This window comes from Lithobates pipiens, unplaced genomic scaffold (assembly GCF_037356315.1).
Source record: "Lithobates pipiens isolate NorthernLeopardFrog02 unplaced genomic scaffold, aLitPip1_a1.2 Scaffold_27, whole genome shotgun sequence".
NCBI classification, from domain to species: Eukaryota; Metazoa; Chordata; class Amphibia; order Anura; family Ranidae; genus Lithobates; species Lithobates pipiens.
In genome coordinates this window covers 190478908-190506203 of record NW_027507788.1, presented here as the reverse complement: position 1 = coordinate 190506203, position 27296 = coordinate 190478908, and the positions used below count along the sequence as shown (strand labels likewise).

The window sequence follows — 27296 nt, the reverse complement described above, 5'->3', positions numbered from 1 at the left end:
AGAGCAACGGTTAACATTTACAAAATGAACGAAGCTTTTAATGGACAACTCCAGTCAAAAACACACACAACTGTATTTATACTGTATATGCTGCTTACGAGCTACCTAATCATTCTGTGCTATATGGCTGTAGGCAATATATTAAGCTGCCAGTATTCAAAATACAGCAAAAAAAAAGGGGTACAAAAATCATTATAGTACTACCACTATAATTTCCAACATTACTATAACAAACGCACAACCAATCCACTGCCCAACATAAAAAAAATATCAAGTAACATTATCCCTATACCTTCAAAAACATCAGGGCCAGGTCTTTTTTCAAATTTATTCGGACAGTTTTGTCTTAAAGTGGTTGTAAACCCTCCCCCACAACTTTGTCCCATGTAAATCAGGATAAAAAAACCCTAATGAACACTGCTTGTAGATATCTCCTTACTTGCTTAGTATTGTTGTAATCCTTTTTGTTCTGTAGAATGAAGTCACTGAGCATGCCCAGATCTCCCCTGATTTACGGCACACTCTCTATGTGCTTATCCATCTGTTATCAAGACTTCCTACAGCACAACACTGAACTCCCAGGAGGCTGCTAATCACTCAGCTTCCTCCTACACACCATGTGACCTCACATACAGTCTAAACTTGGCAATTACTGCAGTCTTATCAGCTGAAGTCTGACAAAGGCAAACATTAGACATCGGCACAAGTAAATACTATGAAATAAACAAGTAAGCTATGAACAGGGAAGCAGGGTTTCCAAAGAAACGTTGGATTGAGAGGGAGGCTTGGTTAACAGTACAGGAAGTGCTCAACGTAAGGGCGGAAATACACTTCACTGTGGACTCAGAAAACAATACTTAAGATGGCGCTGCCTAACCCCTGGAAACAAGCTTTTTAAAGTTTCTTTAAACAGTAAGTAATAGGCGATTTGAGCTGGATTACAGTGGCTATAGTCTGATAATTACTTATTATAATGGACTAAATGAAAAGCATCAGAGTGGGAGAGTTTACTTCCTCTTTAAATATGTCACAGTTTACAGATCAGGTAACTACTAGCATGATTTTAAAGTTTTAGCCACCATGCAGCCAGCTTAGTAATCAAATACAGTCAGGCTGGGTTCACACTGGTATGACAAACGCTCCGACATTTGGAGCTCTTGTCGCATGATGTGTATAAATCAATGATTCCCTATGAGAGCCGTCTTAACTGGTCTGACACAAGTCGGTCCAACTTGGAAAATGGTTCCTGCACTACTTTGGTCCTACTTCAGCCCATTGAATATCAATGAAGTCGGATCAAAGTAGGATTCTTGTCCTAACCAGTGGCATCTGACATGGTGATTACAGCAGCAGTAAAACGGAATTTATGTCACTCAGGGATTGTTTTGATTGGTCAAAAGGACAAGTCATACCATCTCAAAGTCGGAGCAAAATCTTATCTTGTTCATTCAAGTCGGATGGAAGTAGGACCAAAGTATGACAGCTGGTGCAGGGCAAAGTAGGATGACATTCAGGTGTTGTACCAGTGTGAACCCAGCCTTAAACTCAGTATGGAGATAGATCACTGGGAATTACACCAACTGGGCTGAATAATTTAGGTCCTTTCCCACTACTGCAACTTCAAAGTCACGCAATTTCACGGACGCAATTTCAGGGAATGCCTGTGTACCTTGCGTCAAAGTAGGACCAAAGTAGTGCAGGAACATTTTTCAGTTAGACCAACTTGTATTGGAGCAGTTAAGATGGCTCTCACAGAAAATGATTGATTTACACACGCTATGTGACATGTGCTCCCAAAGTCAGAGCCTATGTCGTAACAGTGTGAACCCGGCCTTAAAGGATATGTAAAACTAAGTTTTTGTTTTTCTAAAACATGCCATACTTGCCTCTGTGCAGTTGGCTTTGCATACAGTGGCCCCAATCATCCTCTTGTGGCGCCACCCTCATCTGCACTTTGCTTCTCGATGGGCCATGGAGTAGAGCTCTCCCTCAGGGCACCAGTGCGGGCACGCTCCTGTGTCCTGCTCCTGCATCCACTGACACAGACAGCAGGACTCAGCTCCGCCCCCAGGCACCCGTGTCATTGGGTTTGATTGACAGCAGTGGGAGCCAATGGCTGAGCTGCTATTAATCTATCCAAACAGGACCCGAGACGCTGGCTGGAGCGGGTGTGCTCGTCCCCGACACAGGAACGATCAGGCTCAGGTAAGTAAAATAGAGGCTGGTGCACTACAAGAGGTTTGAAAGGCGAGGTGGAAAACGGCAAGGGTTTACAACCCCTTTAAAGCACTTTCAAGTGAAAAGAATGGGCTGCCATTAAAGTGGTATTAAACTAGCCTTTTTTTATAATTATATGGGCCCCTAGGAGGGTTATGACACAATGTGCTAGTATGCACCGCAAAAGTAGCACATTATGGCAAACTTACCTGCCAAAGTCTTCCAGAACTGCCACTGTTCCTGCTGGCCCTGAGTGCTTCCATCTTCACTCCGTCTTCCTTCAGGTTCCGTATCTTCAGCTGCTTGAATGGACAGGCTGCGATGATATCCCTTCCTGGTCATGGGCACAGAGTCGCACCACCAGAGTGCAGATCTGATGCCATAAAATGACGCTGAGGTTGTCATGTGTGGCTCAGTGTACATGACAGCTCACGCATGGGGAAATATATAGGACAAAAGAGACTAAGGCTCAGTTCACACAGGGGCAACACGATTTTTGGAGGCAACTTGGACGTGACGCGACGTGACGTGACTTGACTTGGACATGACTTACAACACTACTTTAAGTCGCCCCAGGCCAGGCGACTTGCCGTGGCCAATCAGAGAATGAGCTCTCAGGGGGGAACTCCTTTTGAGAGCTGATAATTCTCTGAGAGTCGCCTCTGTATAGACGGAGATCCGACTTGGAGGCGACCTCCATTGAAATCAATGGGTACCAGTCGCCTACAAGTCGGATTGAAGTAGTACAGGAACCTTTTCTGAAGTCGGAGCGACTTCAGTAGTGTGCATTAAGACAGCTCTCATTCACTTACATTGATGTCTACATGTTGTGCGACCTGAGGTGACTTGAAGTCGGATCTGAGTCGCCCCTGTGTGAACCGGCACAGAGGGTCTCTATTATAAAAACGCTACCTGTCAGCAACTTTTAAAAATTAAAGCATTTAAATACCACTTTAAAGACCTCATTATAAAAAAAATGCTAGATACCTAGTTGTCACCAACTTCAGCGCATTTCAGTCACACCCCTGGAACAAGCATGCTGTTCATGTTAAAACTGTCAGGACTACTTACTGTTTAACTTGTGTACAACCAGCTATCTTATACCTGGATCAAAATTAATCTGGTCTCTGATGAACTAGCCGAATTTCGATCTACCTATGTCCAGCTTTAACTGAACAACACAGCTATTCAATTTGAGTGCCACCCCAATGCACTAAACCAATGCACCTCCACTGTAGCGCATCACACAACTGTTCTGCTTTGTAATGTACTGTGTTAGACAAAATGATCAGCTACAATTTTGAGATGTGGAGCAATAGCAACATACACACACACACACACACACACACACACACACACACACACTTTTTAGACGAATTAGGCTTTACTTGGAATTCTACTTTAATGTTACAAATTCAGTCAGTCATGTTACATTGTAGCACATTTAGAATAGGCAATATTCTGTGACGATGATCATCTTAATTCATACACGCCATACAGGTATTATCAGAACTGTATTTTGGCATATACCTGCTAAGATTAAAAAAATATATATATATCTTAAATCGTACCTCTCCAACCGGAGGAAAAGTCTAATCAAAAAGGAATGCCGTCTTACAATAATCCTCAGGAATGCAGTTTACAAATAAACATCAGTGAGTGAAATAAACAATTGCAGCGGCATAAATTATGCCAATCCTCTGATTATGGAGAGCTGCGCAATGAGCCATAAACATGCCTGTAAGACGAAGTACATCGATATCAGAATTTGATAATTGGAGATGCAAAGAAAGTCTCTAAGCAGCTCGTCGAATAGAAGCATTTTAACGTCCAGCATAGCAAGTCAAGTGAAGTGTGGAAATCACTAAAAAATAAACTTTATTGATGAGCTAAAATACAAGAAAGGAAACGGATTAAACTGAAGAATAAGAACCGCACTCATTCTGCAAGAAAGCGCTACTTCAAAATCTACCTTTTTAGCCATTTTCTACCATTCCCTTGATATATCTTGGCGTCAGTTTGCTAGAGTCGCAACGGATCGTTACCGATCCGTGATCCGAACGGGTCTGCTTGTTCGGATCGGCACACTGCACGCTCCGCTGATTGCCTGCCATAGGAAAGGCCACGGCTTCGGCCTAGCTCCGGAGCGGCGGCCATCTTGGTATACCCAGCGGCCGCTGTCTCATCAGGAAGTGACGCATCGTTCCCGCCATCTTGCTACACCCCACACAGCAATGATAGTGAGAAGGGGGCAAGCGGACATCTTGTTACACCCACCGGAGTTTTAGATTTCACAGTTGTTTTCAACACAAAAACTGAGCTTATATGCTTAAATACAGCATTTGTAAATCCGACGGACTGTTAAGATGTTAACTTTTAAAAGCAGCAGCAGCAAACCTGCTGACCTTACATGGTTGCTAATGTGACAGAACACCTCCAATTTTCACATTAAACATTTAGTTAAGATTGGTCATTTTTTTTTTTTTTGCTGATCCGAAAAATTATCCGATCTGTGACTCAGATCCGAGGAACGATACGATCCGTGAGTTTTTGTTGATCAGTTGCACCCCTACAGTTTACTTTGGTGACAGTAGTGGTTCATGTCCATGTAACGTACATTAGCATGGCCTCTTGAGATCATTCGTGGAAAAGCTTGCTGCTGCCATAACAATGATATTCCTCTTCAAACTTAGGACGTATATCGGTCCGTAAGTGGTTAAAGATACGAAATTTTAGTGATCGGGTTTGCATCTACTTTCAGGACCCATTAAGACCGTTCCACTGTACTGTGGCAAGTTACCAAAAGTGCAATAGTGAGGCAGCCCATTCATTTTTGAATGAGCCTACAATGCACCAAAACGCAGGTTTGAACAACACAGCACACAATACATAGATGGTTCACATTCTGATACACTGCCATGCCTATATGTTGTGGTATGCTGGCAACGCGTTTTGGGGAGCCATACAAAATGCTCTGCGGTCAGTTTTACCATACATTACCACTAGTGTTAATTTTGACATCAAATTTCAATTTAGTTTTAGTCTCTTGACTAAAAAAGCCATTTTAGATTTAGTTGTATTTTGATAGACTAAAATAAGTGTTATTTTTGCTAACTATTCCACATCTCTTACTGTGAAGAAACCTTTCCGTATTTGGAGATGAAATCTCTTTTCCTCTAGACGTAAAGAGTGCCCCCTTGCCCTCTTTGTTGACTGTAAAGTAAATAACTTGACACCAAGTTCACTATATGGACCCCTTATATATGTTATGTTGATCATATCCCCCCTTAATCTCCTCTCATCAAGAGTGAATAAATTCAGTTCCTCTAATCTTTCCTCATAGCTGAGCTCCTCCATGCCTCTTATCAGTTTGGTTGCCCTTCTCTGCACTGTCTCCAGTTCCCCAATATCCTTTTTGAGAACTGGTGCCCAAAATTGAACTGCATATTCCAGATGAGGTCTTACTAATGATTTAAACAGGGGCAAAATTATATCTCTCTCTCTGGAGTCCATACCGCTCTTAATACAGGAAAGGACTTTGCTCACTTTGGAAACCTGCAGCTTGGCATTGCATGCTGTTATTGAGCTTACGATCTACCAAAACCCCCAGATCCTTCTCCACTATGGATTCCCCCAGTTGTACTCCCCCTAGCATGTATGATGCATGGCATATTCTTAGCCCCCAAGTGCATAACTTTAGATTTCTCAACATTAAACCTCATCTCCCACATAGTCGCCAAGTTAGACAGAGCATTGAGGTCGGCTTGTAAATTGGAGACATCCTGTAAGGACGTTATTCCACTGCATAGCTTGGTGTCATCTCCAAAGACGGAAATGTTACTTTTGATCCAGACCCTATATCATTTCTAAAGATATTAAAAATTAAGGGTCCCAACACTGAACCTTGGGGTACACCACTGATGACCTTAGACCATTCAGAGTAAGAATCATTAACTACTACTCTCTGAATTCTGTCTTTTAACATCTTTTTTCTGTAAATATTTTATTTGCACAACTTTGACCTTTTCATATTAAACCCTTATGTTGAAAAGCATTAAACTTTTCTCTAAAGCTCTTAATGCAGGCAATAAACGGACCTGCCTCTCGAAGAGCACTACTGTTGTAGAGTAAGACCTCTGAGCAGACCTGTCTGTGATGGCAGTGTGTGTTGCAAACGCTTATTCTAAAATCATAATTGGTATTGCTAAAATCATGAGTCTCCCAGGCTCAGTCTTTTAAAATGGGGGTGGTGGCAGTTAAAGTGTTAATTGCACAATTAGCCCAGTGACAATCGCTCTCGGGCTGCTGGTCCCGCAAGCTGGAAAATCTTTGTGCTGGTTCTAACAGAGCGGCATTGTTATGTAACTGACAGCGTGGTGTGAGGTTGGCGGGTCCTTCATTGTGAGTTAGCAAGGAGGGCGGGGATCTGACAACAGATTGTGGTGTAGAGGGTAGCACTCTTGCCTAGCAGTAAGAAGGGTCGCTGGCTCGAATTGCAAGCACGACACTACCTGCTTGGAGTTTGCATGTTCTCCCTGTGCCTGCGTGGGTTTCCTCCGGGTACTCCGGTTTCCTCCCACACTCCAAAGACATGCTGGTAGGTTAATCGGCTTCTGTCGAAATTGGCCTTAGTATATGAATGTGAGTTAGGGACCTAAGATTTTACGCTCCTTGGGGGTAGGGACTGATATGAATGTACAATGTATATGTAAAGCGCTGCATAAATTGACGGTGCTATACAAGTACCCTAAACAATAATAATATGAAGTGCATAACATCACCCTTCTGCTGTACAGTAACAGCTTCACAGTTGGAGAAAACAAAAATTATAAACCATCCACCCTCCCCCCCTCACTAAAATAATCCATCATGGCAGCGCCTGTTAGTGGGCATCCACTCACCTGCTGCCACCATGTCCCTCACCTGGTGTCACTGCCGAATCACCAGCCATCCCATTAAAGTGAATGTGAATGGTCGGTGAGTCAACAGCGGGTCAGAGGAGGAGCCACTGTGGGACATAGATAATAAAAAGAAAACCCGATGCCCTTTAAAAATTATGATTTAAATCAAATCCTCCCTATTGGTTTATGTGCAGAACTGCACCAGATTTTGCACTCTCCAGTTTTAATAAATCAACTCTGCAGTTCTTATTGATAGACTTACCCATAGGTCGACTCTTGACTTATTTCAAGTAAAAGTTCCCTGTTGCTTTCTGAATTGAGAAAGATGTCTGCCGGAACATTTATCTCCAAAATGCAGAATCAGCAGCGAACACACTTCACTGTCACATCATAATCCAACACTGTCCTCCTTGAACATTTTGCTGAATTTTTAAAACAGTCGTCACTGAACTGTGTTGGAGCTGCATTAAAAGTCTGTCATTCATCACAGTATTTAGTCAGTCTTCCCAATGAAGCCGATTTAATGTTAGTTTTCCATCTCCACATTCTCAAACTTGCTTCACACTTTTCCATTGACGAAGAACAGCTGTCACTGGATGAAATGCACCCTGTCAACAGGCATCAGGCTTGACAAAATTTGCTATAAAACAAACTATAGAGGAGAGAGAGCGGTGTTATGTTTTCATATATATCATTGTTACCATTTTTTTTCCGATGAAGATTTTTAACACTGGCCAAGAGGAAACTTATCAGGTCCACAACTACTCCTGACCATTGGAAGAGGAATTCGAACAGAACAGATTAGTTACCGCAATTGCAACATTCCTTTAAATGGCACCAAATGGAGACTATGTCCCTCCAGCTAAATAGTGACAAGATCGTGAAAAGTTTACAATCTGCTGCCAGTGTATGCCAAACAACCTCAAAAAAGGCACACAGAATTGCTCGTTTGGGGGCAGCTTGAGGTGGCAACAACACCGTTGTCATCAGTCACCACCATTTGTGGTAACCAAATACTGTAAATGGCTATGATAGAGATGGAAGAAGGTCTCGAAGGCTTTCCAGCTAAATTGGTTCCTATAGTTGGGTATAAGGTTTGTCAAACGCGAGTCTCTACTATTGTCCAGAAGATCTGTAACACCTAGGCTAGTGGTTCTCAACTCCTGTCCTCAGGACCCACCAACAACCCAGGCTTGCAAGATAACTGAAATACATCATAGATGATCCCCATTTGCTGCTCAGTGATTGCGGTATTCTAGTCTGCATCTCTTCAAGGTACTACTTAAAATCTGTTATGTTAGTGGTTCTGAGGACAGGAGTTGACAACCACTGACCTAGGCAGAGATGCCGCCTAAGCAGAACAGTAAACTCCCTGAAGACATATTCCTTCCCAACATTGTTGTAAGTTTAAAAAACAGCCATATGGTATCCATCTTGTTACAGTATTTTAAAGCCTTTACGATTGGTTTAGGCTCTGACATTTGAAGATCTTAATGTCATTTTTTAGTACTTTCTAGCATTTTAGGTTTTGGAATATAGCGGTTTGCCCAGCCAAACTATGGAATTTTCTTTAAAGTTTGTCCTTGGGATTCCCACACTGGACGACTTTTATTCTGAAGAACCCACAAATAATCTTCCCGATCTCTTTAAAGATTTTTCATGATGACTGGCTTCCTACTCTAGACCAAAGTTGGCATTCCTATCACAACGACTTCCAGCCATTATCCCACATTGAGGTTTCAAAAAAAAAAAAAAAAAAAAAAAAAAAAAAAAAAAGGGAAGGAGCATACTGGATTTGTAAGCGTTTTCTCCAAAGTTATCTGGATAGAAATGAAGCCAACCAGGGCTCTCTCGTCCTCTTCCAAATTAACTGTTTTTTTTTTACCCGTTTCTAATGAGATCACTTCCTGTATTGATGGGGTACACAGGGTAGGCAGAGTTAACAGGCATTTCACAAGGCAATGAGTTTTTTTTTTTTTTTCCAAAAGGCAAATCCATTTTGCACTGTAAGTCCACTTTGAAGTGCAGTTGTATAGATCCGAGGAGGGGCATGCAATGAAAATGAAAAACAGCATTTATGTTTGCACATGATTGGATGATAAAATCAGCAGAGCTTCCCCTCATTTCCGATCTTCCCCTCGGTTCTAAAGCGACTGCATTTCCAAGTGCACTTGTAGTACAAAGTTGATTTGCCTTTAGTAAATCAACCCTGTTATGTTGCATTTTCAAACAAATGAAGGCTGCAGCTGCATATTTGAGTAACAGACATTTTTTTATGGTCCATTCACATGTGGTGCCTCATCTCCCAATCTGCCCCGCTCACACCACTGTGTTGCGGTTGTGCACTGAAAAAAAAAAAATAAAAAAAAAAAAGCACTGTGGATGCCGAGTTTGACTACCAGCACAGTGTGAGGCAAGCCGCTGCCTTGCATACTTTAGGACAGTGATGGTGCTCCTCGGCACCCCAGATGTTTTGGGAACTACATTTCCTGAGTGGATGAGCATCATGGGAAATGGAGTTTTAAAACATCTAGGGTGCCAAGGTTCGCCATCACTGCTTTATGGGATGCGTGTGACACCCCAATAAAATTTGGAAAAAATAAATAAAAAAGCAAACATCACCACATCGTTGAGCTCAGCCAGATCGCACCACGCAATTGCAATACAGCAGTTAATGTGATTGAGCTGTTAATGGGAAGTAAATATACCATATGTACTGAGATAAGTCTAAATGAGGGCCTACCATTTTCAGTTAGGTCAGACCTCAACCAGACTTGCACAGGACATTATGCAGTGGACCCTATTTGAAAGCAGATCCTGCACATATAAAAAGGAAAAGATGGTTTCTTTCATAAATATTAACTTCTAACTAGTGGTGCACCGAAAAGGGGGCGGGGTCCCCTCCGCACATGTCATCCTGGCGCGCCCCTGTCAGAGTCCTCCCCTCCCTCTGCTTCTCCCTGCGAGTGTCAGATGCAGCCTCACCAGTGCCTGGTAGCGCAATCTCGCACCGTGTCATGGATCTGGATTGATTCGCTGGGCAACGCTGTAACAATATCCCGCCTCCTAGACCAGCTCTTGTGATAGATGGCACACTGATCCAATGCCAGGAATCATTGCGAGGTGTGTTATAGGAGGCAGGACATTGTTACAGCAGCTGCCCAGCAATTCTGATCCAGCTCCATGACAAAGTGTGACATCGCATTACCAGGCACTGGCAGGCTGAAACTCATGGGCACTGGGAGGCTGCATTGATCTCCTGCATCACGCCCGCAGTCTCTGACCATCTCCTGCTTCACGCCCGCAGTCTCTGACCATCTCCTGCTTCACGCCCGCAGTCTCTGACCATCTCCTGCTTCACGCCCGCAGTCTCTGACCATCTCCTGCTTCACGCCCGCAGTCTCTGACCATCTCCTGCTTCACGCCCGCAGTCTCTGACCATCTCCTGCTTCACGCCCGCAGTCTCTGACCATCTCCTGCTTCACGCCCGCAGTCTCTGACCATCTCCTGCATCACGCCCGCAGTCTCTGACCATCTCCTGCATCACGCCCGCAGTCTCTGACCATCTCCTGCATCACGCCCGCAGTCTCTGACCATCTCCTGCATCACGCCCGCAGTCTCTGACCATCTCCTGCATCACGCCCGCAGTCTCTGACCATCTCCTGCATCACGCCCGCAGTCTCTGACCATCTCCTGCATCACGCCCGCAGTCTCTGACCATCTCCTGCATCACGCCCGCAGTCTCTGACCATCTCCTGCATCACGCCCGCAGTCTCTGACCATCTCCTGCATCACGCCCGCAGTCTCTGACCATCTCCTGCATCACGCCCGCAGTCTCTGACCATCTCCTGCATCACGCCCGCAGTCTCTGACCATCTCCTGCATCACGCCCGCAGTCTCTGACCATCTCCTGCATCACGTCTGCTTAGAGGTGCACCAAATGGAAATTTTGCAACGTGTTTAAAAGATTGCAGACATGGTCAGAGACTGCATTTTTCTTGAGCTTTTCTTGCACTTATATACAATTGTATATAAAAATATAAATATTTTTTAAAACCTGTCATTTTCGGCTAAGTGCATCCTGCTTTTTCGGTACCAAAATTTACATTCAGTGCACCCATACTTCTAACAGTTTCAAAAACAAAGTACCGTACATCTAAACCCATGAACAAAATAATAAATTGTATCTTACAAATCCTTAAAAGAGGTTGTAAACCACCATTTCAAAGTTGTACCTTTAAGTAAGCCTATAAACAAGGCTTACTCATGGGTACAGTAAATATCTCCTAAACGTGTGTCATTTAAGAGAGATTTACTTTGTACAGCGCCGATGTCATCACATGCGCTGTGAAGAAATGGCCCACCTTGTCGTTTCTTCACTAGTGAGTGCCGTGACTGGTGGCGAATGTACGGGAGTGACATCGCGCAACTCCAGACAGTCACAGAGTCGGAATACGTGTAAGTGTCACAGAATGTGCTAGTATGCACCGCATACTAGCGCAATATGCTTTTACTTTGCAGGGAACAAAAAAAGGAAGTAAAACCCATAAGAGTTTACTTCCTCTTTAAGTCTGCATTCACACCTCTGCATTTTGAGTTGTGGGCAAGTTTGTGGCAAAAAAAGCACAGAGGTGTGAATGACAAATTGCAGAACGCACATTTGGAACTCCATTCATTTGAAATGGCACCTAAAAATGCAGTGGGGTTCAGGCATGATAAATCGCGCAGCAATCATAGCAACCCAAATCGCATGAAGCATGTCGCCCAAAACTTGCTCCTGAACTTTTTTTTTTTAGGGCAACAAGCTTCATGCGATGTGGGTTGCCACGAATGCAGCGCAATTTCTCACAAGACAGTCGTGGCAGAACCACAACGTGATTTCAGGTGCCATTCAAATTAATGGCATATCAAATGTGCGTTCTCTGATTTGTTATTCACACCTCAGCGCTTTGAAATCGTGGGTGTGAATGCAGTCTAAATGTGGTGAGAGTATTCGTTTTCTTTTTCTCAGAAGATCAACAAGTACAGAAAAACCACAGTATCTCACATAAGTGAGTACACCCCTCACATTTTTTGTAAATGTTTTATCATCTCTTTTCACGTGACAACACTGAAGAAATTTCACTTTACTACAATGTAAAGGAGTGTACAGCTTGTATAACACACAGTTGTTGTTCAACACACAACCATTAATGTCTAGGGCTGAAACAACTAATCAATGAAAATAATCGATTACTATTTTCATAATAGATTTATTGGTCAGTAATATAATGGGGTTAAAAGGAAAAAGAAAATAGCCCTTTACAGTACAAAAAGAGCAAATCGCTACTGTAAATATTGCATTCACAGTTCTACAAAAAAAAAAAAAAAAAAAAAAAAAAAAAAAAAAAAAACACACACACGCGCGCACACACACGCGCGCACACACGCGACAGTAGCGGAGGCGGACGATATCGGGTGTCTGCGGATGTTCATCCGCAGACACCCGCTATCCCATAGGGATGAATGTATGTCCGTATTTCATCCGCAAACGGATGGATGAAATACGGACATACCATCCGCATGTGTGAAAGGGGCCTTATTCTCAGAGTGGATTAGATATTTTGCTCTCTAACCATATAGTTGGTTATTTATATTTACAATTCCATAGAGATATTTAAATATAAATTGCCTTTTCTTTAAACTTTACATATTAACCAAATTATGCACCACCCTTTTTTTTTTAAGGTTATTAACTGATTCATCAAAACAACAGTCAACTAATCGATTATGGAAGTAATCGTTCATTGCAGCCCTATTAATGTCTAAACCACCGACAAAAAAAAAAGTGAGTACACCCCTAAGTGAAAATGTTCAAATTGGGCCCAATTAGCCATTTTCCTTCCCCTGTGTTATGTGACTAATTTGTTTTACAAGGTCTCAGGTGTGAGTGGGGAGCAGGTGTGTTAAATTTGTTATCGCTCTCACTCTCTCATACTGGTCACTGGAAGTTCAACATGGCACCACATGGCAAAGAACTGAGGATCTGAAAAAAATAATAATAGTTGCTCTACATAACGATAGCCTAGGCTATAAGAAGAGTGCCAAGACCCTGAAACTGAGCTGCAGCACAGTGGCCAAGACCATACAGCAGTTTAACAAGACAGGTTCCACTCAGAACAGCCTGGCCATGGTCGACCAAAGAAGTTGAGTGCACATCCTCAGCCTCATATCCAGAGGTGGGAAATAGCTGTATCATTGCTGCAAAGGCTGTAGGGGTGGGGGGGGGGGGGTCAGCCTACCAGTGCTCACACCATACGCTGCATCAAATTGGTCTGCATGGCTGTCATCCCAGAAGGAAGCCTCTTCAAAAGATAATGCACAAGAAAGTCTGCAAACAGTTTGTTGAAGACAAACAAACAGACTAAGGACATGGATTACTGAAACCATGTCCTGTGGTCTGATGAGATCAAGATAAACTTATTTGGTTCAGATGGTGTCAAGAATGTGTGGCGGCAACCAGGTGAGGAGTACAAAGACAAGTGTCTTGCCTACAGTCAGGCATGGTATTGGGAGTGTCATGGTCTGAGGCTGCATCAGTGCTTTCGGCACTGGGGCGCTACAGTTCATTGAGGAAACCATGAATGCCAACATGTACTGTGACATACTGAAGCAGAGCATGATCCCCTCCCTTCAGAGACTGGGCCACAGAGCAGCATTCCAACAAGATAACGACCCCAAACACACCTCTAAGACGACCACTGCCTTGGCTTGACTGGCCAAGCATGTCTCCAGACCACCATCTGTGGGGCAACCTCGAACAGAAGGTGGAGGAGCGCAAGGTCTCTAACATCCACCAGCTCCGTGATGTCATCATGGAGGAGTGGTGAGGACTCCAGTGACAACCTGTGAAGCTCTGGTGAACTCCATGCCCAAGAGGGTTAAGGCAGTGCTGGAAAATAATGGTGGCCACACAAAATATTGACACGTTGTGCCCAATTTGGAAATTTTCACTTAGGGATGTACTCACTTTTGTTGCCAGCGGTTTAGACATTAATGGCTGTGTGTTGAGTTATTTTGCGGGAACAACAAATTTACACTGATATACAAGCTGTACACTCACTACTTTACATTGCAGCCAAGTGTCATTTCTTCAGTGTTGTCACATGAAAAGATATAATAAAACATTTAAAAAAATGTGAGAGGTGTACTCACTTTTGTGAGATACTGTATCTGTCGATATCTGACTAGAAATAGTTTGTCGCTTTATATAATAAATAATCTTATTAACCTTCCAAGTTATCTTCTGCGAACTGATATTTTCCTTTATACGCCCCCTTTTTTATTGTTTAACCCAGCGGGCTGATCACTGTACTAATAAAATGTTAGTACAGTGATCTCCCCCACTGAGCTATTATGTTCCAACAGGAGAACTGTGGAGGTAAACTCAATTCATGAAATTTGAGCTAGGCAGATATCACTGGGTATATGCGAATCCTTTACATCCACTTTAACCCCTTGCCGACCAGCCGCCATCATTTTACAGTGGCAGGTCGGCACGATCCCGTGAGCCGTTGTAGCTACACATCGGCTCTCGGGATCGTGATAGCAGGCACGCGCCCACTGCACAGCAGAGGTGCCAATGCTCCTGGCGACGGTCGCAATGTCCTCCAGCCACGAGCGATCGCGGGCACGAGAGCAGAACAGGGAAGTGTGTGTGTGTGTGTGTAAACACAAATCCCTGTTCTGTGCGTCGTGACAGAGCGTGAGTTCCTATTAGCTAGGAACCACGATACGTCACTTCCTCTGGGGTTCCCTCCCCCTACAGTTAGAAACACACCTAAGGAACACAGTTAACCCCTTGATCTCCACCTGGCATTAACCCCTTCCCTGCCAGTGACATTGTTACAGTAATCAGTGTATTTTTATAGCACTGATCGCTGTATAAATGCCAATGGTACCAAAAATGTGTCAAAAGTGTCTGATGTGTCCACTATAATGTCACAGTCCCGATTGGGATATTTATTATAGCAAAAAGTATGAAATATTGCTTTTTTTCAAAATTGTCACTTTTTTTTGTTTATATCACAAAAAAAACTACAGAGGCAAATACCACCAAAAGAAAGCTCTATTTGTGGGAAAAAAAAGGGCGTCAATTTTGTTTGGACGCAACGTCGCACGACAGCGCAATTGTCAGTTAAAGCGTCGCAGTGCCGAAAAGCAAAAAAATGGCAAGGTCATTCAGCAGCCAAATCCTCCGGGGCTGAAGTGGTTAAGGACTGGTAAGCTGCAAGTAACGAAATGTTGCTTTTCAAGCTTTTAGATACACGTTAGCTACTTCTGATTAAATGTTTATTTTGTTTGCGTTATATATATGTATTTCCATTTAGGCAGAAAAAAAAAAAAAAAAAAAACTTTAAGATTGTACATCACCAATATGCCCCTCAAAACGCTCTTATGAATGTGTCACAAGAATGATATGCACAAACACTAAACTGGACATAATTGCTAGGGGTGTTTTTAGCTTTTAGCAAAGCATAAATTAGGCAGCGCTGAGTAGGAGCTGTTTATGTATGCTGCCCGTCTACTGCCCAATGAACTGACTGCTATAAGCTGCTGAAGACAAGATGAGAAGTCCAAATATTATTTGCAGTACAAACAGAGCTGTTAAACAAGCATCCACTTTCACTTGTGCAAAGAGAGCTGGTCAAAACCTGTGAAAAAAAAAGGCTGGTTTGCAGCATCTCAGCTAACATGATCAGTATGGAGGATCTCATTACGCCAGCAGTTTCACCCTTCACAGAGTCCACAGCAATCTGAGGCTAGGAGATACTTAATTTGAATTCATGTATTAAAAACCATCAGTGTTGATTTAAAGCATAGCTGTCAACTGATTGCCTGCAGGCCGGATGCGGCCCCCATGTGGATTTAATCCAATGCCTGACACAGTCAGAGTCAAACCAAGCAGGAGAGGAAATCAATGGGAAATATGTGCAATACGGAGATGGAAAGGAAAGGAAGCAGAAGATCATGGAGGTGTAACAATGATGAAAGGCAAACAAAAGGTAATATTGCCTTTTTTTTTTTGCACCAACATGTAAAAAGACTACATACTGAGGTTGATGAAATCAGTTAAATAGGAAGTCAAAACTATTTTTTTTTTCCAGCTGTATCACTCTACCCTCTAGGCCAGTGATGGTGAACCTTGGCACCCCAGATGTTTTGGAACTACATTTCCCATGATGCTCCACTACAGTGCAGAGTGCCAGAGCATCATGGGAAATGTAGTTCCAAAACATCTGGGGTGCCAAGGTTCGCCATCACTGCTCTAGTCAATGTGCCTTGACTTTCACATTATTACAATCCGTTTAAAATGTGCTGGATGCAGATCACCCATTGCAGTGTGTTTAACAGTCAGAATTCTGTCCACAAGAAGAAGCCATAGACAACAACTGGCTTCCCTGGTCCAAATGTTGCAAAACTAGTGTTCAAACCACTATGCCAGTGATGGCGAACCTTGGCACTCCAGATGTTTTGAAACTACATTTCCCATGATGCTCCTCTACACTGCAGAGTGCATAAGCATCGTGGGAAATGTAGTTCCAAAACATCAGGGGTGCCAAGGTTCGCCATCACTGCCCTATGCTGTAACCATGCAATCCCCTAGCAAGAGAAATGTGAAGTCATTCAGCTCATTGGACACTTTGGCCTCGTTCACACCATGGTGCAGGGACATCAGTTTTTCTGCAAGGGCTCACAGAAAACAATTGTTCTCTATGTGCCCTGTTCACACCACACAGATCATTTTTTTTTTTTTTGTGCAAGAATCTGCAACATGTATGCAGGTTTCTGCATGGGGGGGGGGGGGGGGAGAATGACATGAAATCAACATTGGTGTGAACAGGTCATATAACTGACACGCATGAAAGCCGATGTGAAACTGATGTACACTCTGCAAGAGAAATCTGTGTGGTTTTCCCCATCAGTTTTCATGCATGTATGGTGTGAAAGAGCTCCTTCTGAACCAGAATTTGGAGTCCGGAACGCATTAAAAAAACTGCTAGAAGGGCCACAGTGTGAGCTCTGCAGCCCACATTCTATACAGGGTACGTTCTTCCAGAAAAAAGTTACAAAGGCATTTTGTTCACCGTGAGCAAATTCTTTAAAGTCTTTGAATAGCCAAAATTGTATTTCTTTCGCTTTGGATGGAGTAAGGAAAAATTGAAACCTCTCAAGTTTTTATTGTCCCTATTAGGGCGAATCCACCTATTTCTGCATCTATGCTGACTATTGTCATAGATACAGAACTAAAAATACCAACATTCTACAGCTCTTACAGGTAGATTTTCCAATGGGGACACCAGTTTTGGTGACAACTGCCTTAGGAGAAGAAATCCTCTCACTTTCTTTTGTGTCTTTGAGACTGGAAGTGAAGGGATATCCCCCTAAACTGGACACAAGACAGCAAAAATGTAACTAACTGGGGCTTTAATCCTTCCCAGCACCTAAATCCAACAAAAACGATTGGGTTATACATACACGTTAAAATGTAATAATACTTTCCCACCGCCACTTCATAGTTTCATAGTTAGTTAGGTTGAATAAAGACACCAGTCCATCAAGTTCAACCTGAGCGTCTACAATTGTCCCTATCCCTGTACATTGCACACTCACATCAGTCCCTAAGGAGCCCACAATCCAAGGTCCCCATTCATATACTAGGGCCAATTTTTTTTACAGAAGCCAATTAACCTACCTGCATGTCTTTGGATTGTGGGAGGAAACCGGAGTACCCGGAGGAAACACACGCAGGAACAGGGAGAACATGCAAACTCCAGGCAGGTAGTGTCGTGGTTGGGATTCGAACCAGCGACCCTTCTTACTGCTAGGTGAGAATGCTAACCACTACACCACTGTACTGCCCACTTGTACCCCAAGAATAAAATACAATCCCACCCTGAAGGAAATGTTGTTCCATGTTCGCACAGCATCGGACTATACAAACCAACTGGGGTGAATCTCAGGTGGCCCAATCTAAAGCCTCATACACACAGTACGATTGTTGGCCAACCGAGCATCTGAAGTTTGTCAAAGGGGCATGTGCCAGGATCTTGTCTTGCATAATAACGATACGCAATTTGTAAATTTTTGACTTGTGTCACAGATTTGTGTACTGACCATATGAAAATCTGACGCCAAATCGTAGGCTGTTGAAAATTTACTAGCCTGTCATTCAACATTTGCTGGCGAAAAACTGGACAGCATTTGTCAAAAGGAGCGTACCAACAGTAAGATTTTAGGACAACAGTCTGTCAGACAATCCCCTGCCAACAATTGTACCGTGTGTAGGAGGCTTACTAGATTAGAGTTTAAACAATGTACACCTTGGAACAAATCTTCACAAGTTTTTGTTATTTCTTCACTATAGGTTTAAACCAAAATAAAACCGTTAAACCAAAATTTGACACCTATGTTCCAGAAAAAAAAAAAAAAAATGCTTCACAGATTGGTAGTTTTTAGACAGGTTTTGAAATGTGTCAATTACACTCCTTCACACACAGAGGTCATTGTATGACACTACAGAAAGTGATGAAATTGACTGTGTAAACCAGGGCCCTCCGATTCCTCTTGTACCAAATTGTAATGTAAATGTAATGTCTGCCCTCATGTTGTAAAGCGCTGAGCAAACTGTTGGCGCTATATAAAACCTGTATAATAATAATATAATAATATACTACCTTTCATTCTAGTATAGGTTATAAATTGCAAGATTGTGTTAAATATGAACATTTTCATTTCCCTCAAGTTTTGATATATCTCCCTCCCTGTAGTGGGCCGGTATCTCCTCTGGAAGTCAGCAAGCAACTGTGCTGAACACAAGGAACAGAATATATACAAAGAAAAAAAAAAATCAGGATTTGAGTGTCAGTCACTGCTGACCTCACCAGCTTGCAACATGCTTTCTATACAAACAGGAAGTATTTGGCCTGCACATGACCTCCTCCCCTCCCATTCATGAAAGCCTATATATTTACATGTGACAGCAGAACTGCAGCTCAGAATAACTCTTGTTCCATGCAACCACTTTTGGTCTACTGTTTCCATCCCCTTAGAATTCAAATATTAAAGTAAAAATTTGCAAGATTATTATTTGGGCCCCTATAAACACTCAATCCAGAGTTTAAGTGTGGTAGTACATGAATTCTCTCATATGTATGTATTTCTAAATGCCACAGAGACACTCAACAGTGGCTTATGTGCATAATAACATAATTAAAGCTTAGAGATATTAGACCATAACCTTCCTTGGGTAGGTAAAAGTGAAAGTTGGTTTAACACATTCTGGATATTTCTACACAATTCGTATTCTTTTTTTTGTTTTGGCTACAGTGAAGTGTTAGATCCTCTGTCACGCTTTTTTTTTTTGCAAACCATCACCATTGTGAGATATCCCCTCAATTATTTTTTCACATGTATTATAAAACAGAAAGCGAGGGAAGTTTCCCCAACTAGGGCACACATTAATACATTTTTTTAATAGGAGCGAGTAATGCCGCATACACACGATCAGACTTTACAGCAGACTTGGTCCAGCAGACCGGAATCCATCAGACAATTCGATCATGTATGGGCTTCAGCTGACTTCCCCCCCCCCCCCCCCCCAAAAGTCGGACCTAGAAATGAAAAACGTGTTTTAAATCTGTCCGACGGACTAAAAATTGGGGAAACAGTTTGTGTGCTAGTCCAACGGACCAGATACGACGTAAGGGCAACCATTGGCTACTGGCTATTGATCTTCCTTGTTTAGTCCCGTTTACGTCATCTCGAACGGACTTTCGAACGGACTTTCGAACGGACTTTCGAACGGACTTTCGAACGGACTTTCGAACGGACTTTCGAACGGACTTTCGAACGGACTTTCGAACGGACTTTCGAACGGACTTTCGAACGGACTTTCGAACGGACTTTCGAACGGTCGTGTGTGGCCAAGTCCATTCGTTCAGAAAGTCCGTCAGACCTAGTCCATTGAAAAGTCCGGTCGTGTGTATGCAGCATTAGGCTTAGAAGCTGTCTAGTTTGCATTGCTGTCTGCAGTGTGAAGATTTATCCTTGATTCCTAAAGACAGGATCTAAGGAAGAGAGAAAATCTTTAAAAAAGGGAACACAAATAATTTAAAATGCTGATAGGGGATCTACCCTTTGCCAACCTTAAAGAAAAAATAAATAACCCACACACACCAAAGTTGCCTGGAGTTTGGGCTTTACATCAGCTCTTTAGCCATTTGAACCCGATTGGTACCATGTTTCCCCGAAAGTAAGACAGTGTCTTACTTTCTTTTTATCCCCAAAAGCCCCACTAGGTCTTACTTTCGGGGTATGTCTTATATTGGAAAAAAATTGTCGAATTTTTTGTTTTAACCATAAAATTAACATTTATTAACAACCTGAACAGTATTGTATTCACCACAAAACAGTTTTATAAAAGGAAGTGCCAAGAATATCTTGTTACAACATTGCATAACATGTAAAACAATGAAAAATGGTCAGAACGAACAGTGGAATACTGGAAGATAAAACAGATTTATGTGTGATACAGTACCACCTGCTGTATTTAATCCAGTGTGACACCTGCTGATACCCACTGGGTTAAATACAGCAGATGATACCCCAGTATGCCAGTGTGTATGTTTTACTGATGTACGATTAATACTGTGTGCATTACCGTATTTTAAGCAGGAGGCGGCAGTGACAAGTGCAGGGGACGGCTCAGGCGTGGGCAGGAGGCGGCGCTCATTAAGATCAGAGGGAAATGGCAGACGCGGCGACGTATGGGAGAGGGGGACGGTGCGGACGTGGGCAGGAGGCGGCACGCAGCTAGATGAGAGGGAGGCGGCAATACCCCAGTGTTAACCCGAAAGTAAGACATATGTCTTACTTTCGGGGTACGGCTTATATTAGCCGACCCCTCTGAAACTCCCGATATGTCTTACAATCGGGGGTGTCTTACTATCGGGGAAACAGGGTAGTTTCCCAACTTCTACAACAAACCATGAAAAACAATGGTCATGTATAAACGCATTAGGCTCCATTCACACCTGCGTGTTTACCAAACAAGCTAAAAAACGTGAGTCACATTTGTGGTGCCATTCACTGTTAATGGCAGCCCAAACACAGCAAGCAGATGCGGGTTTTACAGCACACAACAAATGCATGGTTAAAAACTTGCAAGGCTCAGCTACATGAGCTAGTTTGCTGTATTTTTCACATGTAGAGCAGCCTGTTAAAACGAATGGAAGAGGGAAAACACGCAAGAAACGCTACGTGTGAATGCAGAGCAACGATCGAGCTGTTGTAAAGACCACAAACACACTCGAAAATCAAAACAGATTATTCATCGATTTGACTTCCTGTTGTCCAAACTCTAAACCATGGTGCATGCACAAGAACAATAAATTACATACAAGAACAAAGATAGGCTCGGTCTGAGCATCGTGTGTCAGCTTCCTGTCACCATCTAACATACAAAACCCAACCCCAAAAAAAAAAAAAAAAAAAAACACTTACATACATAATGTAAACATAGATGGCAGCAAAGAGGAGTGCAGTCATGGTTTATAAGCACCTCTCCTCTACTGCAACTAATCTTTCAGCTCTGCTCCATCCTGGTTACACAAAACAAACAGTTCCATCAGAAAAAAAAAAAAACCCACAATAAAAAGTAAACATCATCATAAGATTGCACGTGATTTATCATCATTGACACTACATTACTAAACCAAGAAAGCAAATAAACTATTAGTCTCACTTCTGACTTGGCTTCACCCTAAGCCCATGAAGCTCATGTAAACAAGAACCTACAAGACTAAACTCAAATGTGAAATGTAAAACTTTTGGCATGTAACATAATATTCCATGAATAAATCACAATAGGGTTTCACCAACTCTTGCCCTTTCACAGAATAAAAAGCTGCAGATCAGATCCATCAGTCAATATACATAGCATTACCGGGTGAAGGATCGAGTTCTATGTGATTGAGTGATACATCCAAGCCTGGCCATACTCTGACAGATCTTTTGCTCTACCGATCTTCAAAAGAGAACACAAAAATCCAGTTTTCCAGGAAGGACATTTGTAGCCTTATCTTTTTGATGTTCTTGCTCAGTTAATAGGCCAGTTCTGGGATTCCGGCAATTCTCACTGTAGTAAAATCTCTGTACTGCGAACCATGCAAGCTTTCCAGTATGATGAATGCTCACAGGCAGCAAGAAATCTGCCCCCACTATGAGCTCATATACTCAGTAGGGATTTGGGGCCCCATAATGCATGTGCATTATGGCAGTTCATTAACTAATGGATGAAAAAAACCATACTTGCACCAGTCTTGGCAACATAGCACATGGTATGCGTGTTGGCACCTACTGTATGCATGAATTGGGGTGCCATTCCAAATAAAACGGCAACTCACAGGTATGAGGCCAGCCTAATGCTATCCGAGTCCTTCACTGGCAAGAAGACAATAGAAAAATTGACTAAGCTAGGTTTTCAGTTGAACAGTGACTCTATCCAATCAGATGCTGTCACTGTTCAGGTATTCAGACAGCCACAAGGCCAGCAATGGAGATTCCTCCATCTACACCGTTTTGCACAGATGGGGCTGAAAGAGAGAAATCTAACAGTAAATGGCTAGCTCAAAAAAATCAAAAATTATAATATATCAGCACCTGGGGCACTGGCTGTCTTTTGCCTAGATGAACACTTATGGCTCATTCACACCATATCTGAATGAAAACTGATGGGAAAACCGCACAGATTTCACTTGGAGACACCCATTTACATGTGCGTTTTAGTGAGTTTTTATGCACAAACATCAGTTATATGCCCTGTTCACACCAATGTTGATGTCATGTTAGCTTTCTCCCTGTGGAGAAAACTGCAAACACTTTGCACATTACTGCACAGAAAAAAATCTGCACGTGATACCAATGTTGTGGTGTGAACAGGGCACATAGAGAACAATTGTTTTTTGTGCCCTTGCAGAACGCATGCACAAAAATGGATGTCTCTGCACCAAGGTGTGAACGAGGCCTAAAGCAGGCAATATCTCTTCTGCAATAAAAATAAACCTACCTGCCTGCTCACAGTCTCCTTTGGAACGTACACTGAGCTGTGCAAGTGCAGCTCAGCGCCAAGATGACTGCACTCCTGTGCCAGCCAGTGACAATGGCTGCAGACTGGCACCCAGCAGCAAGGAACATTGGACCACTGAAGGGAGATAAGCGCCTCAGTAAGCGTTTAGCTCTGCTTTAATGCACACTCTGGGCCAGACTATAATAGATGTCTATGGAGCCCCAGGAAAATGTAGGCACCAGCCAGCTGATGCTCACATCATAACCCATGTGCCTTTCAGACCTGCAAGTACATTTTGTTCACATTTTAAATACAGATGTGCACAGTAAAAGGATTTGTTTTTTGTACTAAACACACCGATTTAAGTTCCATTGACACTTGTCATGTGACTTTGGACATCAAAAACACACGACAAGTTGCAGTCCATTCTTTTCAATAGCACCTGTTCAAATCAGTGACACTTAAAGCGGAGTTCCACCCAAAAGTAGAACTTACGCTGATCGGTCTCCTCCCTTCCTCTGGTGTCACATTTGGCACCTTTTGGGGGGGGGGGGGGAGCGTGTACCTGTTTTTTGATAGGTACACTGTCCCCACTTCTGTTGGATCTCGCCACGGAGAGGCCATTCAGAAGTTTGGCCTCCTCCCTCCCCTGCTGCTGGGGCCAGTAAGAGCACAGCAGGCTTCACACATGCGTAGTAGGGACCCGGCTGTGAAGCCGAAATGCTTTACTGCTGGGTACCTGTTCCCGGAAACGGCGGCGGCATGCTACAGAAACATTGGCTGCAGTGCCGACATCTCTGGATTCCAGGACAGGCAAGTGTCCTAATTATTAAAGTCAGGGGCTACAGTATGTATAGCTGCTGACTTAATTTTTGCAGGGGGAGGCCGGAACACCGTTTTAAAGTTGCAGCAAATTTTTAAATGACTTTGATCCAACTTTAGGCTGGGTTCACCGCATCCAATTCGCAATAGTAGATTTTAACTGGCTCTCTATGGAGCCGTTTCACATATCTCTGCTGCAGCTCTAGTGCGAAGCCCTGTACGTCTTTTGGTCTGTTTCAGGTCCAAATCCAGCCAAAAATGTGGGCTCAAATTGGACCTGAAAAGGCGAATGGGGGCGCATTGGACCCTTGCTGGTAGCTGCATGTGGCGATGATGTGAACCCAGCTTTACACTCAATGGATGTAAGTTGCAGCAAAAGTGACATGAAAGTCACACTGGAAAATCGTGCGACTGGAGTCATGCTAATGTGAATGGAGCCTTAGCGGTTTCCCAAAACAGTTGAATTAAGAGGCATGCAGTGAATAACTGTTAAAATCGCTCATGCTCTCAATCGAACTGTCAATTCCTCAAATGTCGGGCATTATTATTGATCAAATATGCAGCACCATGGCAACTGCAGATCAAACAGAAGCTAAGATGGCAGCTTCCTTGGCTGTAAAGGATAGGGAAGGTTTATTCCCACTTTAAGGCCCATTCACGCCACATCTGTTGTGCCTGTGTTGTTCAACATAAACCCAATGAAATGTAAATGGTGGGATTTCAGCTTGTCAACAGACCTGGCTCAGACCATTGTGCTGCGTTGATGTATACTGGGTAAGAATGGAACATGTTTTATTATCATTTACTATAATGCGTCATAGCACACATCAAGGAAAACAAAAAGTATGTTGGTTTTTGCTGTGGTTCACACTAACCAACGCAGTGAAATGTGGTGTATTATTATGCGGGCAGTTATCTGTGCAAGGTCCAGCATATTTCAGCGCATCACACCGTTTACTTTTTTTTTTTAATAACTTTATTCGAAGCATCACACAATGACACTCAATTTATGTCCCTGCATAACAGTGTGATGTCATCCACTGCTCTGCACACGACACCAGGATGATGGTGCGAATGGGGAACACAGAAAACGGTGACTGACGCTTATTTAGTGCGGAAAACGCCAGTCACTGTCCATTGTGTAAATAAGCCCTAATACTTAGCTTACTCCTCGCTCAGCCCCCCGAAGCCTCTTCTATATTGCCCTCCGGGCAGTGGTCACGTCAAGCACTAAGGCCCCTTTCACACGGACGGATAGAACTGTGCTTTTAGCTGTGGATTTTCTAGTTTTCTACCGCAGCTAAAAAGCACACAATGCTTTCCTATGGCCCCATTCACACACAGCGTTTCGCTGCGATTTCGTTACATGCAGTTCGGTGCCAATAGAATAGAATCAAATGTGTCCAGGTGCGATGTAGCGCAGCTCTATGCACATAACCGCAGGTAATCGCAGTCTTTTGTGTCAACTGCGGATAGCAGCGTGAGAAGGGATTCAAGGGACCAAAAAAATAAATAAAATAAAAAGGGTTGCTATGGGAACAACTATATTAGATAACTGCAGCTGAACGCAACTGCACAGAAACGCACGTAAACGCAGGTAATCGCACTGTACCAATGCAGCTGATCGCTCTGCCTGGAGTCTTGAATTTCACAGAAAAAATAAATAAACATACTAAACTGCGGCAGAACACCCGTCCGTGTGAAAGGGGCCTAAGGGAGACCCACAGTCCTGCATTGTACATGATGACACAGAGGCCCGTCCACAACATGGCATGCTGGAGGGTACAGAAGAGTACCAGCGGGCGAGTAATAAAGGGTAGTCTCTTGGTAGGGACCTTGGTTCCTTAATCCTCCTCTACCCCCCTCCTTATTGCCTCTCCTGGGCTATTACCCCTAGTATATGCATACTCTGCCTAGTGACCTGCCACATGAACTAACTCAGTTTTGTGTATACTGCAAGTCGCCAGAGACTGGGCAGTGTAATTTGTATATTATGATTAATACAGAATAGTGCCTAGCTCCACTAGGTTTGGATTTAATTAGAATATCCTGTTAGATATAGGTAGCGTCTAGAGCCCCATATTACTATTGGAAGCGAATAAAGGGAAGTATTCCCACCTTTCCATCAACCCCCCTAGACCAGTGATGGAGAACCTTGGCACCCCAGATGTTTTGGAACTACATTTCCCATGATGCTCCACTACACTGCAGAGTGCATGATCATCATGGGAAAGGTAGACCCAAAACATCTGGGGTGCCAAGGCATCACTGCCCTAGACTTACCCAATATTTAACCCTTGCCTTGCAGGAAGGCCCCACAAGGATTGTTTTGTTTTCTCATGGGGGGGGGAGGGGCGCACACATTGGCGCAAGTGTGTTTACCATGCGTTAAACGCGATGCAAGTGGTACAAATCAAGGCGTATTCACTTCCAGGGTTTATACAGCGTGGCACAATCCCTACCGACAATACAAATGTTTATTATAATAAGTAGACGCTTCAATCTGTCTCACCGGGCCCCGTACAGCGCCATGGCATTTGGCTGTGCCCTATTGGCCTGCCTGGCCCTAGGTGAGAGGAATGTGGCAGTCTGGGGGGTACAGATCAAATAATATGGGTTCATGTATGGCCAGCACCAGGAGGACAATAGGGAATAATGAGCACTTCAATACAGGCAGCCACACTACTCCTGCCATAGTGGCCCAGGCCTGTGGGAGAGCCCTCTCATTCCCTCGCTGCCCCCCAACACTGCATGCACAGGGGGAGGAGGAGGAGGAGGGGGCACTTACCTTCCCCGATGCTCTACACCATCAATAAAGGTTTGTGTGGAGCCCGCAGAGAAAGAGAGCCAGGCGCGGGAGGGTGAGGGCGGCCGTGCCCGGGTCAGTGTGCACAGAGGCTGGGGCTGTGTGGGAAAGCTGCTCCCCTGGAGTTCTACTATCCTGAGGCCTACAACGATGTCACAGTAAGCTGAGTGATGGATGGGGGAGGGCCGGCTTTCTCCCGGTGCTTGGACTCTGTATGTGTGTATGAGAGCAACCAACAACTGACTCCTCCTCCCCCACCGTCCAGCCGCCCATAACTCCGCCCACCCTCCAGCAAAGCGCCCGATCATTGGGGAATACCGGCGCACAGGCACCGCCCCGAGGCTACGTACGGGGGTGACGCAGGCCACTCATAGAAACCTCGAAAGTGATTTAAACAAAAAAAAAAAAAAAAAAACGTAAGCAAGGGCGAAAGAGCTAGAGC

General features: G+C 43.5%; 1 protein-coding gene across 2 annotated transcripts in view; it reads right to left on the bottom strand.

Annotated features, from left to right (window-relative positions):
* The window catches only part of RERE (arginine-glutamic acid dipeptide repeats), a 498733-nt gene extending 471642 nt beyond the window's left edge, over positions 1–27091 (bottom strand). For both annotated transcript variants that reach the window (XM_077458063.1, XM_077458062.1), the window contains exon 1: positions 26837–27091. The gene's annotated coding sequence lies outside the window, so the exon portion shown is untranslated. The remainder of the gene's footprint in view (positions 1–26836) is intronic.
* Positions 27092–27296: the final 205 nt, after the last annotated feature.